The 17,058-nt window shown below is 38.8% G+C and overlaps 1 protein-coding gene and 1 long non-coding RNA gene across 3 annotated transcripts in view; one reads left to right on the top strand and one right to left on the bottom strand.

Annotated features, from left to right (window-relative positions):
• The window catches only part of dtnbp1b (dystrobrevin binding protein 1b), a 34,468-nt gene that overhangs the window by 8,422 nt on the left and 8,988 nt on the right, over positions 1-17,058 (bottom strand). The window lies entirely within an intron of this gene.
• LOC103472424 (uncharacterized) overlaps positions 1-17,058 on the top strand; it is a 26,732-nt gene that overhangs the window by 1,131 nt on the left and 8,543 nt on the right. The window lies entirely within an intron of this gene.

Below are 17,058 nucleotides of genomic sequence, written 5' to 3'. Positions count from 1 at the left end.
ACAAATAGACTTTTTTTGGTCTGAAATGCAATATGTATATATTTTTGTACAGTTTTGGCTTATTTAGTGCCTTTTCTGAGTCTGAATACTCCAGTGAAAGATGAATCGATTACTTAATTAGTTGACAATTATTTCAACAATGGATTCTTCGCGATTAATCATTTCAGCCCTACATATTCGTGTTGAATCTTTGAGATATTTTAACGTAAGGCACAGTTCCTGGTTAGTAGAGAACGGGGGATGGAGGGTATGTTTGTCTGAAGGGAAGAAATTAACTTTGCGTAATGCTTTCTGACATGATGGAAGCATGACTGTGCTGTTCGTGAGTGTAGGCACTGATGCAGCCTGGAACCTTGGAGGGGGATGTCTCTTTACTTTTTCTCAATTTTTCTCTGACAGACAAGGGTTACATAAGTCCACCCACCGACTGCAGCGCGAGAGTCAGTTTAATATGTCACACCAAAACATATTAAACTGATCCATACATTAGCTGTGATTTCGATTGAGCTTGGACTAAAAGATTTGGGCAGCTCCTGGACGTTCCTCCTGTGAATTTACATCTCACAGTCTCCCCTCCTCTCCAACTGCGGCGTCAGGGACTCAACACCCTGACATAGGAGATAGAGTCCTGATAAACTGTGGGCTGTGGCAACAGCAACAGATGGACACACACAAAACCAAAGAATAATGAGCTCCCATAAGAGCTCCCACTAATGCTCCTCGGAGACGCAGCGGAAAAGAATAGCACTCTTCTTTCTCTCTGTCATTTCTTATCCAGCGTCCAATTTATCTCATTCATCTGATGTTTCATGTTTGTCCCTCGTCTTTCCCCCCCATGACTCTGTCCTGCTTGGCTGGTGTGTCGGTGTGTGTGTGTGTGTGTGTCTTAGAGAGACCGCTCTATTAGATTAAGGGCCTCGGGGAAGCTTTGTTAAGACTGTCAAGCATTGTGCGGGGTTAGTAGCTGCGGAAAGAGAAGGCATAATGGAAAAAAGAGGCCAGTGTGGTTAGTTATAATTAGGGCTTGTAGACAGACAGTAATAACAGTACTGTTGGATTCTGGGTTTTATTTTATTTGTCTCTAATCTAATTCTCAATCCATTGCTTTCCTGTACTGACTATTTGTTCACGTCTTTGTTCATGGTCACTGAACTGAGTCAACTATTTATTTCTCTGCCAGTCTGCGCCGCATCTTCCGTTGTCTTATTAAAGTATATATTTCCAAGCAGATCTAGGTGTTGTTAATTTGTTCATTCAGTGTCAAAATTGTGATCTAGAAGAATACATTTCAGGTTTGGACAGAGTTTTTTTTTTTTAGGAACAACAAAAAGGCTCGTGTGTCCTGCAGGTCTGAGCAGTCTCAGTTCTTTGAATATTTGGAATCTGATATGTAGAAATGACTCCTGACTCCGTGAAAGAGAGTGAAACACTTGCATATTTTAAAGCCAAACTTTAAACTATGTAAACCCTCAATCAGTCTTAATGCACGTAGACATATCCTTAGAGTGCTTACACTGAGCCAAACTGTCTTTATTCACTGGATAGGTAATGGAAACTATTGTTTTGGCCACAACTAAAAGAACATTTTCTCTTTTTTTCATTTTAGCTTTAATGGTGTACCCTCACCTCAGACAGCAGCTGGGATCATTTGCATAGTCTGTGGTTAAAACATATCAGCCTGTTTTTGTCTGTGAGGCCAGCAAGGCTGGACTGCATTTTGTTGGAAACAAACAACTGTTATTTTATTGACAAGTTAAATGTTTATCATTGTTTATAGTATTAAGCATAGAGGAAGTATTGGCTGATGCAGCTTACTGTTTATCAGTGTCATGTGACCTGACGTGTAGAGGGCAGGTATGTCCAAATTGTGGCACAAGAGCCATCTGTGGTCACTGGACTGCTTTTGCGTGACTTTACCATTCACAAATGGTACAACTTTAGCACAGACACTCGATGCAGACAAAATCCTCTTTTCAGATCATGGCACAAATATTCTGATAAATTAAAAGTTAGATACAGAATGCAGTATTTATCTTTTAAGAACTAAGCTTTTCGCTTTCATTTTTATTTTTACAGTAAGTAGGACCAAAATTATTCAGTGATATTTACCCAAAACTCAAGTCTGCTTTTGAATCATTTTTTCAGATTTGGGTGGATATAGCAACTGATTTTGAAGAGAGAGTGGCCCAAATCCTACACTTACTCCCGAGACTAGGCATATGTCCAAGACCAAGAAAACAGAAAAATCTCCAAAAATTTGGAATCTGCTTCCTGTTCTCTAAATATGGCAATTTCTTATTCTGGGATCTACAGTATATAATAGTTTATATAGACCACTCCAACAAAACCTGACTGTTCACTAAAATATTGCATGTTACGATTATTTTTTAGCAACGAAAAATTTAAAACAGTTTTTCCCCACAACAAAACATACTCACCTAATAGGTGTATTGGAAATGCTTTCCAGCATGTATGAAACTAGTCAATACATTTTTATCAGGTTGAAAGTCAAGCGTTGGGTAAAGGAAGCAGAACAACTTTTTAAGTGTTTCCAGAAGTTGGCAGAATTAACAAGTAAAACAGAAAGTAAGCATGTTGACATCGTGGTTTTCAGCTTCAGTAGTTGCAAAGCCTCTCATAGAGTTGACTGAAGACTGTGACTGTGTGCTTATTAAAGTACGTTATGAATGTCACTGGTAAGTGTGACCGGTGACACACAGGCGTAATATTAATACATACTATAGAATCTCAACATACCACATGTAAACTCTTCCATTGTCATCGCCCTCTCTATAATTAGCAGCAAGTTTAATGTACCTTACTTTTTTTTCTATCTCTTCTTCTTCTTTCCAGTCCAAGCCCCCCCACCCCCCCTTCTCGCTTCTCTGTGCCTTTGCAGCATCACAAACGACGCAGCTACATACATCCTCCTACACGTGCTGCTGTGGCTACAGGAGCTATTTTTAGCTCCCACCCATTTAGCCTAAAGTTTGTGCTGATGAATTTCAAATAAAGGCACAAATAAGCATTTCTCCAAGGTCCGACACATTCTGCTGTTTCAAGCATCCTCAGTGGTATGCTTCTAACTTATACTGTAAAAGGCTCACAGCGTAACACGACTTGTGTGTGTGAGCAGTAGTGAACACGCACTCGCATAGGAATTTACATCTGCAAATGATTCAAAGGACCGGAGCTACATTGTTTTAGTCACAGCAGATAATGTAAAGAATGACAAACTAACAAGAAAAAACAAAACAAAAGCAAAACTAAACCAAACACAGGAAAGAAATTACCAAAAGAGAAAGAGACAAGTCAAGTTAACATTAAATTGGAAACTGACAATGCAAGTTCAGTGTGTAATGTTGTACTACCTGACTTTGTGCATGCTGCGGTGCGTAATGCATCTGATCCAGCCATTAAATAAAACAAAAATACAAATACAAAAACAAAAAAAAAAAAAAAACCCAGTACGTTTAAGTTTGTCTGTTCACTTTGCCACCTTTTACGTGCCGCATCTGTTCTCAGCTGGTTTTGTGTGCTTTGCATGCAGGAAGCAGAAGCCACAGGAAGAGGGGTTGCATGAGTGCAGGCATGTGTGAGTGAGTTTGAGATTCTGCACCTGTTTTTTTTTTGTCTTTCTCTGACAAACCGTAGTAGAAACCATTCAATTGCAAACGACTATCGCTTTTTTACATTTTTTTAAGTCATTTTATTTAATATCTGTAGCTCATCCGTTTTCGTTTCACACCAGCATGATTTTTGCATGAGACATTTTCACATGCATAAACGTGTTTCTATTTATAGAAGCGCAGACAACAAGCGGCATTAGGAGTTACTGTAAGAGGACACGCTGAGAACGGACTGCAATTGAAATGGAAAGCAGATACTCCCATCAAAGGTTGCTTGTGACTTTGGGATTCAACTCACTCCCTGCAAGTGGTGTTGAGTTTTTTTTTCTTCTTTTTTTTTTTTTTAGAAGCATGCCGATTTAGTCATCACATCTCTTATCTGGGCGCACATTTCAAAGACTTTTTTTTTTTTAAACATCTTTTCAGCAGCATTTCTGAAGCATCAAACTAAATGGAGCACTTTCAGAATCCTTTAGACTCAGAGGGTCTGTAGCCAGAGAGCTAACAGGCCCTATTTAAGCATCTGCAGCAGCACTGATAGGCAACAAGAAGCCAACCTTTTTTCATATGGAAATATTATAAGCCATCAGCAGCAGACTTAATTTAGTGGTGAGCCTTTCATTTGCTCTCCAGTGGTATCCTGCTGTACCCATAAGCTGTGACAGTGGAGCCTTGATTCCTTGAACTTCTTCAAATTTGCTCACATTAGAAACACAAACTAATAATTTTTATTCTTATTTTAGGACTTTATATGATGGACCAGAAACATATGAAATGGAAGGAAAATAATGCATTATATTACATTTTGACTGAAGGGTGTCTTGACTTTCTACTTTATGCTTTGATGTAAAAACCATTTCAACGTGGCTCTAGCTGTACGTTTAGGATCTTTATCCTGAACCTCTGGTCCAGTTTCCTGGCTTTGCTCCATCCATCCTTACATCAGCTCTGACCCGGATGAAGAAAAGCTTCCGCACAACATAATGCTGGCGTGTTTTACAGTGGAAATGATGTGTTCTGCTGTTTAAGTTGTCATACACACGTAGGAAGGATCTTTTGTGTGGTTGAAAAAAAAAAAAGTTGCATTTTGGTGTCATCCGACAGCCTCCGTCAGGGGCGTCAAACTCAATTTCATTTTGGGTCATATCAAATGTCTGAATGTTCTTAAAGGGCCGGTTGTGCCAAAATATACTGCTAAAAAAAAATAAAGGGAACACTTAAACAACACAATATAACTCCAAGTAAATCAAACTTCTGTGAAATCAAACTGTCCACTTAGGAAGCAACACTGATTGACACGACGAGGGTCCCCGTTGTCAATCAGTGTTGCTTCCTAAGTGGACAGTTTGATTTCACAGAAGTTTGATTTACTTGGAGTTATATTGTGTTGTTTAAGTGTTCCCTTTATTTTTTGAGCAGTGTATATTGATAAAACCAATTAAACTGTTGAAATATCACTAAATAGCTGTTCCTCCAGGATTAGTGATTTTTGAAGTCAAAATTGCAGATTTTGTGGTGCCGATTTAGAAAAGTGAGGAATTTTTACTGTATTTGTGCTAATGCATGATATTAAATGTGACTTTTTATCATTCGTCATATCAGTTACGGACTATAACTTGACATCAAGTAAAGCTGAGGCAGCGGTCGCTTTTAAACTCGATGTTTTTGATCGACTTTGAGAAGATTTGCAGCAAAATCAGAAAAGAAATGTGGAGATTTGTTGATTTTGTGTTAATTCTGCAGATTTGTGGAAAAACTGGAGGGACTTTTTGATGTAATTTGGAGTGTAGAGGGCCACATAAAAAGCTACGGCCGGCCATATTTGGCCCTCAGGCCTCGAGTTTGACACATGTGGCCGACATGCTTGTTGTGTTCCCTGCATGCTTTGTGAAAACTGGAAGTAGAAACGTTCTTTTTAAAAATAGCCTTTCTTCTTCATTGGAGGACTGTGCACCACAATTTCCAGATTTCTGTTTGTACAAAATACAAAAAAAAAAAAACATTTAAAAAAATTTTGTTCTATTTTGCAGTTATGTGTCACTGCTTTGGGTGCCAACATAAAATCCCAATATAATCTGTACATTAGGATCTGTGAACACAGGCGCTGTGGATCTGTGGATGGATTGTTTGATATGGGATGGGATGGGATCTGCTGTCCAGTTTGCTTGTAGTTTCAGCCAAAAAAAAAAAATCTGGGCCTGGAGCCACCTGCCTCTATTTCTGTGCATATGTGGAAAAAAGAAAAAAACTGAACGTGACAGAGAGAGAAAGAAGGAGTGGCAGCGCGATGCAGGACGAATGTTGTTTTTCGGTCGTCAGAGAAAGAGAACAAGCCCAAAGCTGTTTGTCACATCAGTGCCATTTATTTTGCAGAATTTGACACCTTGTGTCGTCAAACGCTGTGTTGCTTCTATAAAACAAGCAAAAAAAAAAAAAAAAAAGAAAAAGAAAATGTCATAAATGGATCTGCTTTGAGATGGTATCTGTATTTGACTGAATGTATTTTGTCATCGGGGGTTTATTGTGATTTTCAAGTAGTCTGCAGCCCAGTCTCTCTGAGAAAAGAATAGTCTGTTTTAAACCTAAAAAGTAGCCCTTTTCATCTGACTCTCTACACAGATAAAATTATGCAGCCGATACAATCCCCGCGTGGCTCCATCCTTCATTTAAATGAGTTGTCTGGTCGCAGATGGATTTGTTTTCTAGCTTCATTGTTTTTTTGTTTTTTTTCTAAAACCGCACCACACATCTTGATGTCCAAGAGGCAAGGCTGACGGTGAGGACAGACAGCCACTTCTTCTTCTTCTTTTTTTTTTTCTTCTTCCTTTTCTTAAGCCCTGCTCACTCAGCCCTGGTATTTTTAGATTCTGTCCGCCTCGCTGTATCTCTCAAGTGCTCAGGTTTCCGCCAAAGGCAGCCCCCCATGTTGTAAATAACACACACACAATCACTTCACTCTCTCTTCGACACGCTCACACACCCAGAAAGAATTACTTGCAAGCTGTTGGACGAATACACACGGCACAGACAATGCATTTCAGACAATATGAATGAACTTTGAGTGGCAGATTACAGTACAGTACAATACACTGCCTACAAGGGGCGGTTGTTCTTGTGGCTGAAGAGTGATTTTTATTTATTTTTTTTTTCTGGAGCTTAAATGCTGTTGGACTTAAATGCAGTTGTGTAATAATTACAAGTTATATATAGTTTGAGTTAGTTGGGGAACCCCTTATTTTTCTGTTTCTTTCCATTATGCAACATCAGTGGTCAGTTACTAAATTAAAAACTTCAAGAGGTTAATGTCCAGCGATTAGCTAAGTTAATAAATTCCTACAGAGACGAACTTGTCAGATGATTTACCTCTTTTTACTGAAATGAAACCCTGTAAAAATAGGGTAAGTGTATTTTTACACACTGTATGCGGTTTAAACTGTACATGTTTCTGTTCAAGAGGGCATTGCAGCAGAGAGATGTTTTGCTTTGTGGGCTACAAAGTGCTCTGCATGCTGTGTGGGTGATGAACAAAGTTTACCACACAGGTTTTTATGAATCCCGTGATCTACCACGAGAGGAACCGCTTTCCCAGTTTTTATTCTCAATTTTTCTCCGTCAACAGAACGAGTCCTTTAAAGCCAGGGTGTCATTATTGTACCATTTACATAATTCTATTATGCGCACTCAATAGCACGCTTTAAAAAGCAGGATTTGTGCTGAAACTATTACAGGCGAATTTTAAATTGCGCTGAACTCAGCTGCATTTAAACTCGAAGCGCTGCGATGGGTTTTGGACAGGAGTCTCACATTTCTAGCGAATTTCCTGGCTGAAAACGCATCAATTTGTGTCCAGAGTCATGGAAGTGTAGCGCAACAAATAAAAAAATAAATAAAAAAAAGGTTTCTATTTTATTCACCTCTCACTCGCAGCTGGCTGAGAGCAGAAACTCATTTTCACTGGTTTGCAATCAAATTAGCATTTGAGACAATGTGGCAGCAACTAGTCGATAAAGGGAATCTGAAGATGGGCCTCGTCAAAAGAAAATGAATGCAATAAAAAAAAAACTAATTCAGCAGGGATGTTTTTGAGTTGAAGTGTTATCTGTTAGTTCTGCAGTTACTGAGTGAAACAAAACTCCTAAGTCATGACTGCAATCGGCAGCTGCGTTGTTGACATTTACCTGCTGTTAAGACCAACTCTTCCTGCTTCGAGCTGCTCGCTGAGAACACGGAGCTCGTGGCTGCTCTCCTTTCTGCCCACGTCTTTAACCATTTGCCGTTATTCTCATCCCAAACCTTGAGGTGATGAACACCTCAAGGTTCCTTCTATTTCTCCGTCAGCGGCTGTAATCGCCACAGTGGGAGAGTGGAAACAGATTAAACCAGTTTTCTAACTACACGTGTAACCAGGCAACTGTACGCCAACATGCAAGTTGGAGCTCTGTAGGAGGGCTTCTCGCCTCCTGCTTAGTCATTTGCAGTGAGAACACCAACGGAGAATATTTTTTTGTTTTTATTATTAATAAAAATCTGGACTTGGTAGATGGTTACAGACACCACACTGCTTACGGGACCTCCTCTATTGATAAGACGTGGATGATGTGGATAATACAATTCGACTCACTCAACATAACGGATGCTCCACACTAATGTGGGAAAAATCAAGCTTTCATTGACATCGACGTGGTTTACTGTCTGTTAATTAGCATTGCATGTAAAAAAAAAAAAAAAAAAAAAAGCAGACGCATCGAGTGACACAAGCTGCTTAGACAAGATGAAATATGTGCAGATCCCCGCAGGAGCATGTATGCACAACAACAGGCCTTGCATCAAATCAGAGGCGTCAGCTACTGTAGCAACCCGAAGATTCACAGCACAAAGATGCATGTTGGACTCAGGAACGTACCAAGTGCAGGACAGAAAGGGGGGGAGGGGTTGAAGGTCACACGTGTGAGCCTAACCTTGCAGAGATTAGAAAAATACTCCTTTCAGTCTCCAATGGGCATATAAGAGGGAATGTTTTTCTCTCATGATAAAACCTGACAAAATGAGCAGAAATGACTCCGGGAATCATAACTTTTCATCATTATTTTCACTGCCTACACTGCTTTCAGCTCTTTAAAAACTGTAAATATGGATTTTACAGTTAAACTGTGGCAGTCTAAATCTGCAACATGTTTTGGAAAAAAAGTTTGTTTTGTCAGTGTGCGTGATCAATGAGTGGATGTTGATACCAAAATGAGCATTAATGGGTAATTCAGAAAGTTTCAATGGCGATAAAGGGCTATTTTACTTATTTAAAAAAAAACAACATATAATTTAGAGTAAAATAATTTTTTTGACTTGTTTGACATTTGGACCAATTTATATTTAGAGAAGTGTAAAAACTGAAACAGATAGACTGGTTAAACATAGACTGAACTATTCTGCACCGACTGTCTACCATTCAAAACAATATTTACAAATTGTCAACCTATTACTCTGTAACAATGCTTCCCAAACCTGGCCCTCGAGTCCCCGTGCCCTACATGTTTAAGGGTTTTCTTGCGTTCAAACACCTGACTTAAATAAATAGGTGATTAACAGGCTTCTGCAGAGGAGGTCATGCAATCATTTGCACCTAGAGACACGTCTAAAACATGCAGGTTTGGGAACCACTGTCGTATAAAAATAAGAAAAGAGTTGTCCTCGATTCTCTGTTTGGAGCTAATCTAAAAAATAACCTTAGCTTGAGCAAAGCATAACATTTTAGTTAAATTACATAATACACATTAAGGACAGAACAATCAAAATGACTCTTAGCAGGTGTGTTTTTGTTTTTGGTTGTGTGGGGGGCCCAAAGAAAGGGCTCTCCCAGAGAAAAAGACAACAGCTTCCCTATAAAAGAGAAAAGCATGCAATGGACTAAAGTCTAACTTCAATGAAAACAACACAGACAATGCTAGTTATAAACTACTACAGTGTTGCAGTTTACAGAAGGTCCTAAGAACTTTGTTTCACTCTGCAGTGTTTACTTCTGTTTAGATCTACCTGCACAGCCACAAGGGTGAAGGCAACACTTACTGCAGAGAAACACCGGTGTTGTTGGACCTCCTGGGTCTATTAAACCGATTGAGCTGATTTTTTTTTACGTTTCCCCCCCCCCACTCCTCCGACACCTGACACTTGACAGAGTCTGTGTGCTTGACAAGGCAGTGAAGTGAGAGTGACTGAGGTCTTTGGTTATGATGTGTAATACAACCACTGCTACATTTCCCAGCTCTCCTTTTTGCTACACAGCGAACAGCTGCACTGTGCTTTCCAGCTCTGGGATATTTAGGAACGCCTGCCTGTTTGTTTTCTTCTCTGAATAGGAGTTTCAGACCTAAATACTGTGTGTATAAAAACCCTGAAGGAGAAGCAGCAATGTGTTCCAGTGAAAGTACTGGATGGATGTAGTGTGAATGTTTTCTTTGGGGTTTTTTTTTTTTTTCAACCCATCTGCCAGCTGACATTTAAAGCATGCTTCCCGTACTGCAAGGCATCTGGCCTTTGTAAATGTGTATATTCAGTATAACATGTGTATGTTAGCGTGTCTTCAGGTGTAGCTGATAGGAGGCGGATTCACAAAGAAAGGGGACAGATGGTACGATCAGCAGGGAGGAGACGACAGTAGCGCGTGTTCAGCCTGCGTTTGACGACTTTATAAATGAATCTCAAATCCTGTAGTCAGGAAAGTGAATAAGAAAAGGACATTTTGTTAATTCTGTTTGCCAAAAATCAGTATTTTAGAAACTCACTAAGTTAGATGTCATGTCGATAGGTTTGGTGATAAGACAATACTGGATCAATGTGTCCAATGTTACCATCAAAGTACTACTTGTGTGCAATATTCATAGAATTTCATTGTTTCTAAAGCTATGCATGAAATTTGCATGCATACATGCAAATTTTGTGATAAATGTATTTTCTCAAATTATGAACAAATCTTTGTATTCTGGTCTTTCATCCCCAAAGGCTGTTTGCTCTTCTTTCCACTTCAACTGATCAGCTAAATTTTATGATTTAGTCAAAATGAACCTCAAATTTCTTAAATTATTTCTTTAAGGAGATTACATATTTGTGATCTTACAGATATTGTTCTGTTTACCTGAAACATTGCAGTGGATATGAAATGAAAGAAGGCATCATAACCACAATCTCAAAATTCTGAATGTGAAGCAACTTTTTTTTTTTTTTTTACTAGAATGGTCAAATGTTTATAATATATTAAACATGCAAAGCAGAGCTTAGCAGGCTGGTTGCTTTAGTTAACTTAAGACGCAACTCTCTGAAGTCAGAGAAAAAAACCTAATTGGCTAATTTTAGGCCTCCCTATAAACTAAAAACACATGATGAAACTCCCTCCACAGGGTAAATGAATGTTTCCTCAGAACCAAACTCTTAGAAATCTTTTTGTACATATCAGCTAATATTTATTTTTGCATAGTCCGTGCAAAGTTTGTCTATTTTTTAAATAAGCATGGCAATATCATTTTCAAAATGTTTCCACCTTTTTGGGCATTAACTACATGGTTTTGAATTTAAAGTGGAGAACCTACAGATGTACCAACACCGATAGAAGGAGAATGTTGACCTCTCTTAAAATTACCTTTGAAGGCTGTAAGCTCGAGGCGCCTGCAAAGCCAAAGAAACCGTTGTTATGGAGCTCCATGTCTGTCGGAATGCAGTTGAACCTGTGAGCTAAAAACGACAGCACGTGTTAAGGCACTTTATGCTTTTCCTGAGTGGGTTCTGATGTGAATACTGGCAGATGCTCTGGGGGTTTGTAATAGTTCAATTTGATTTTTTTTTTTTCTCCCGTTTTCCTATTATACTATTCCCACATATATCAGAAATAGGTCAATTTCAAATTAGGCCACCAAAACAACCCTTGGCTCAACATCTGAGAGTCAAAAAGATTTCTGATGACTTGTAGGTCGTTAATCCGTTAAATTTTTTTTTAATATATATATTAAAAAGTGCATTTAATTATTCCTGCCATAGTAAATGGTGTGTAGCTTAGACAAAGATATTTTTTGTAGTAGAGAAGAGAATAACTGTCTCAGATATAGTCTTTAGTACACCGTTAGAGTTTTAGTGTTTCAATTATGTATAAACATAAATTCTTAAACGTAAAACCATTTCTCTTCGAGTATAACTGATACTCAGGAGGGAGTTGTAATTTATGCTTTATATTGAAAGCTATAGTATTGATGTCTACATTTTAGTGTTTTTTGTTGTTTTTTAAACACAAGTCGACAAAGCACTATAGCTATAAAAAGGTGTGAAAACGTGTTTAAAATATACTTTGGTTTAAACGCCTGACTATTTGCTTTTTTTCCAAGAGCTCCGTTTTTACATAGAAGCATAAAATTGCGTGCCACCCACCCCGTTCTGCGGCATAGATCCAGAGAAACGGAGAAAAGGCAGTAAGATCCATAGAGAGGAGGTTGTTTCATCTGACAACAGCTGACAGTGCATTGTCAATCCAGCAAGAAGAGAGCAGACAGGGAGCGAGTGGACTCACCCAGCTCATTATAAGCCTGTCAAACTATCCTCAGATCAAAAGCAATTTACCAGTTTACCCCAAGTGAGCAGCCCGCATTAATCTGTTTATGCAACACACAGAAAAAACGGTGTAACTAATGTTTGTGGCATGGCTGGAAAAAAAACGAGGTTACACGATGTGTCGAAATTAAATCCTAAAGCTAATCGGAATATTGCAGTTCCAGTCTTGCTTCATTTACTGCTATAAATGCAGCTAAACACGTCCTTACAGAGAGGAATTAAATGCGTCTCAGTGAATGAGCTTAAAAAAAAGAAATTACACATCCCATATTCTTATCTGTGCTCAGAGATAAAAAAAATAAAAATAAATTAAAAAAACGGGAGAAAGGCACATCCCAAATCGATGATCAGCCAATTGACTCGGCTAAACTATGCCAGAGTTGGATACGAATAATTACAATCTGGAATGTTTCGCCAGCACGTTACGCAGGATAGGGCAGCGATGTTCAGTGTTGTGGTGGGGGGTGAGTGAAATCGTACCACTCTCCAGGAGACCATTAAAAATGCTTACATTCCAGAAAGCAGCCAAATTCAGGAATGGATGAGCTGGTGAAAAGAGGGGCAAATGCTGAGGAGGAGAGACATTTTCCGTCAGGTTAATTGCTTGCCTTGAAGGGAAGCTTTACTCACGCTGATAAAGCAGCGGCTTAATGACTGTGCACAAACCTGGCCACTCTGATCCTTACAACAAGGAGGGGAAGGCAAAGTTAGGCAGACAGAAATTAAATGCACAGGAAAAACATCCGGGGAACACAAATTCCTCCTGGGCCTTTTGAACCGTCTTGGATACTTTGCTCAGGCAAATGAGTGTCCTCTACAAATGGACTGGATTGGTCAAGTTACGAAAAATGATTAGGCACACAGAGACTTGTAGATACTCACGTGAATCATTTACTTGGATTTTGATGCAACTCTCTCCTTTTGTTGCAATAAAGCCATCTTTACTGAACGTACGTCATCAGAGCGGCATCAAAACACAAAACAATATAATCACAATGTTTTGTCTTGTGTGCTGTACTGGAAAAACAAATTGAAAACGGTGACAAAAACCGCAGGGACGCAAGATGACGAGCACATCAGGGTATCACAAATTATTGAAGTATCTCTATTGCTACAACGAGAAGAGAAAAGGTGCGGGGCTTCCAGAGAGTCGGGCCTCATGGCCTGTTTTTATTTGAATAGCTTGCTAAACCACAGGCTGTTCACATCTTTTTGTTGACATAATGAATCTGGTCTTTACCTCTCAATCTATTCTACAATGATACTAAATGTTACTGGAGATGGCACTGGCTGCTGCTCTCTGTTTAGATCCAAGATATCTAAACGGAGACCAGCCGAAATACCATTCATTAAGTTCTGCAGAGTTCAAAGCAAAGCACCAAGTTTATGAAGCGTGAAAATGACCTTTTTTTTTTATAAAGGAATTTTTCTTCTCCTTCTAAAAAAAAAAAAAAAAAAAAAGAAACAGCATCCATTTTTAATTAAACAGCAGGATTTCTTATTTGCACTTTCAAATATTTCTCAGCTTCTGCTTAAGATTCAGCTCCCTGAAATAAAACTTGCTTACTCACACCTTCAGAAGGACTGCGTGTTTGTTGATTCACTCCCTCTTTAAATAAAGTGCTTCCTGCCTGCTAACTATACAAGCCAACGCTGTGACTAGACTTACTTTAACATTGCTGCCATCTCTAGTGATACGTTCTGTCCTCAGAGTTGACTCTGTAAGGACTATATGAAAAGACAGAACTAAAATGGGAGAACAGGGTTTACCTGCAAGTTTGAAGGCAATCAAGAAAGCAGATGTTTGTAAAATAGTTTAACAACTTCTGAGAACAAAACGTAGAGCTATATCTTAAAGAATTTACTTCCATCCATTTTTGCTAGTTTTGTTATCAAAGGACTAGTTGGGACATATTACAAGATGATTTATCAGCAAGTCATATAAAAAAACAGAGCAAAAATTGTTAGTCCGGTGTAAATACCTCACTTCTGCATGAAAACAGTGGGAGCAGAAGAAACGCATGACGTCACTGTAGCACAAAGTCAGTCGGAAAGAAGAGATGAAGCTCTACTTGTTTTAACTGATGCATGTTGGAAGCAGTACATACCGGCTTCCAGAAAAAAAAAAAGATAATTTCATTGGGAAGTAAATTAAGTAGGACAAAGTTTTGTTGTAAATCAGTAAAACTGAGACAGAATATCATTCTTCACAAAAGCATGCAATGCCTCGAACTACAAACTTACCCGTCTTCAGCTGAAAAACCCTGACTTGAAGATTTTTTTTACATTTTTTTTATTGCTGTGTCTATTCTCTTTGTGCAGAAATGTGCCCCTCATCTCAGAATATGCGCTTTGATATGCGACACAGTTGTCACTCTGGGTGTAAGAACCCTCCCACACACATGTTCACTGTGATCAATGTTTCATCAGTCAATGTCAGAGTCAGAGCAACAACTAGTATGGAAGCGATGCGTGCATGCATCTCCATTCAGAGGAGCAGATAAATTGCACATTATCTTAAGCACAAGGTATCTTGTTAAACCAGAGAATGAATCTAAAGCAGGTGTTCCGACACATGTTCATTTAGGCTGTTCTATTATTTAAGCTAATTAGGAAACATGTTTTGCAAATTTTGGAATTAATGTCTGTGCTGTTGGAGGATGAGCAGCACTGTGAGAGATTTGCACTTTCTTGAATTCGCCAGAATCAGACGGGAAAGACTTGGAAAAAAATTATACAAGCTGATGCATGGCAAAAAGATCTAGTTGGGTGTAGTCGTGACTAAATTCAGGAATTTAACAGTTGTAAAAAGCTTAAAATAAGATAAATATACAGTATATTCATACTTGTATTTATTTATCCACACTTAATGACCTCTCCTAGGAAGGACTTTTATCGCTTTGGATAAAAGTAAAAGATCCAGTTTATCCGAAGCACTGAGCAGCAAATAAGTGCTATCTGGATTATTTATGAAAATAGATCACATGGCCGCCGGAGCCGTTTCAAGCATTTGGCATGATGAGCTGAGTTCATCTTTAAGAATGAAGGCTCAGTTTCATATTGTTGTATGGGACTGAGCAATATCATCTGGGTCTAGGCAGCAACATGTTTTATAGGAAAGCAATGCTGTAGCGTGGTTTACACTATTAACATGCAAGGCGATATATAATTCAATGACATGGTTGAGTTTTATTACAGTTCATAATCACTTATGAAAAAAAGGGTCAATCGACTCAACCAAGTGTCAGAATCAGAGAATGGTGTAGTATAAAACAGAATATTATGTGAATTTCAGTATTTGTATGTTCGTAACTCTCAATAATTCATCCAAAATACTTTACTAGTAAAGAAAACAACCAATAGATAAATGGGTACAAGATGGTTTGTCTGCGGATACTGAATGGACGTAAAACAGGACAAATTTGTAAGGTGTTGGTTCAGGATCAGGGCATGAAATGCCAAGGTGGCAAGCTGACCTCGATCCCAGCCCCACTCCATCCAACAAACACTGAAATCTGCCCCAATGCAAAAATTGGCCTGTATTAAGTCACTAGATTTAGCTAAAATCACATTGCTTCTCACCAGCTGAGATGCTTGGGATGGGATGTACGTGTGCATGGATGTCGAAGAGGCAGCCAAGTGGGATAATTTAACTAACACTATACAAATCTATACAAATATGATTCCTTCACATTCCCAAGAGCTTCTCTTATGTAATACGATGACAGAGTCAATTGAAGGCAGAGGCTGAGATTATGTATAGGTCTATGTCTGCATGTTGAAATACATGGAGCTACTACTATGTCTTCCCATCATAACTTAAATAAATCCTCTAAGCAGTTGATGTGCTGAAGTTTCCACCAGCGGCACAGAAAAGCTGGATGATAATAGTTTAGAGGAGAAATGTTTTCATGTCACATAGTGACCCAATCAAAGTCCAAACACAAAACTGCAAATGTTTCAGTTGGTCACATCAATCTATATGAATGACGTTTCCGCAGAAAATGAGATCTGCAAAGACAATCTGAACATAGTTTTAAGTTAATATGAGCAACTTTAACAGTTAGTAGCAACATCAGAGTGTCTCCAGTTTTAGGTAACAATCAGTGCAAGGTGTTCTGTTTTGTGCTTCATCTAGGAGACAAGAAAACTCATCACACTTCTGGAAGAAAAACACCTGATTAGTGCCACAGAGGCTACGTGCAGCTCTGACAATCCATCTGTTGTTTTGTTGTACCTGATTTCCAAACCGTCACCTGGTAAACAGCACAAAACCCTCCCTCCATCCCTCACTCAGAGCCACACTGCAGGCAGGTTTTTATGCGCTTACACGTCCCCATTTATCGCACGCCAAATGATAAATCCGTCAAAAAACTCTGCCAAACAAACATAACGTGCAGGAACGTCTACGCAGAACCAGCGGCAGCAGGAAAGAATATATTTGCGACACTAAGTAAAATTGGATCATTTGTGTTACTGAGCATTTCATTTTGTTAAAGGTCAGATTAAGGTTGGTTGCTGCAAAACAAACGCAGAAAAATTCATTTTTGGGGTGTTTGATCCAAGACAAAGAAATGCTGACTGTTTGCCACACAGAGGATAGCAAAATGCTCCACAACATCAACACGTGTGGAGGAAAATTACAGTCAACAGAGCAACTGTATAAACTAAAGACATTTCCAGTCAGCTCAAAACGTTTCTGAATATCAAATCAGGATGTTAAATCTGAATCCGACCTCAATTACCTTTTCTTTAAAATTTTTACATTTGAGCATATTTCGAAGCAATGGCTTAGAAATGAGTAGACTGGAAAACCAAACACCCAATATATATATATATATAT

This window comes from Poecilia reticulata, linkage group LG11 (genome assembly GCF_000633615.1).
Source record: "Poecilia reticulata strain Guanapo linkage group LG11, Guppy_female_1.0+MT, whole genome shotgun sequence".
Taxonomy (NCBI): Eukaryota; Metazoa; Chordata; class Actinopteri; order Cyprinodontiformes; family Poeciliidae; genus Poecilia; species Poecilia reticulata.
Note: the sequence above shows the minus strand (reverse complement) of the source record. Positions and strands in the feature narration are given on the sequence as shown.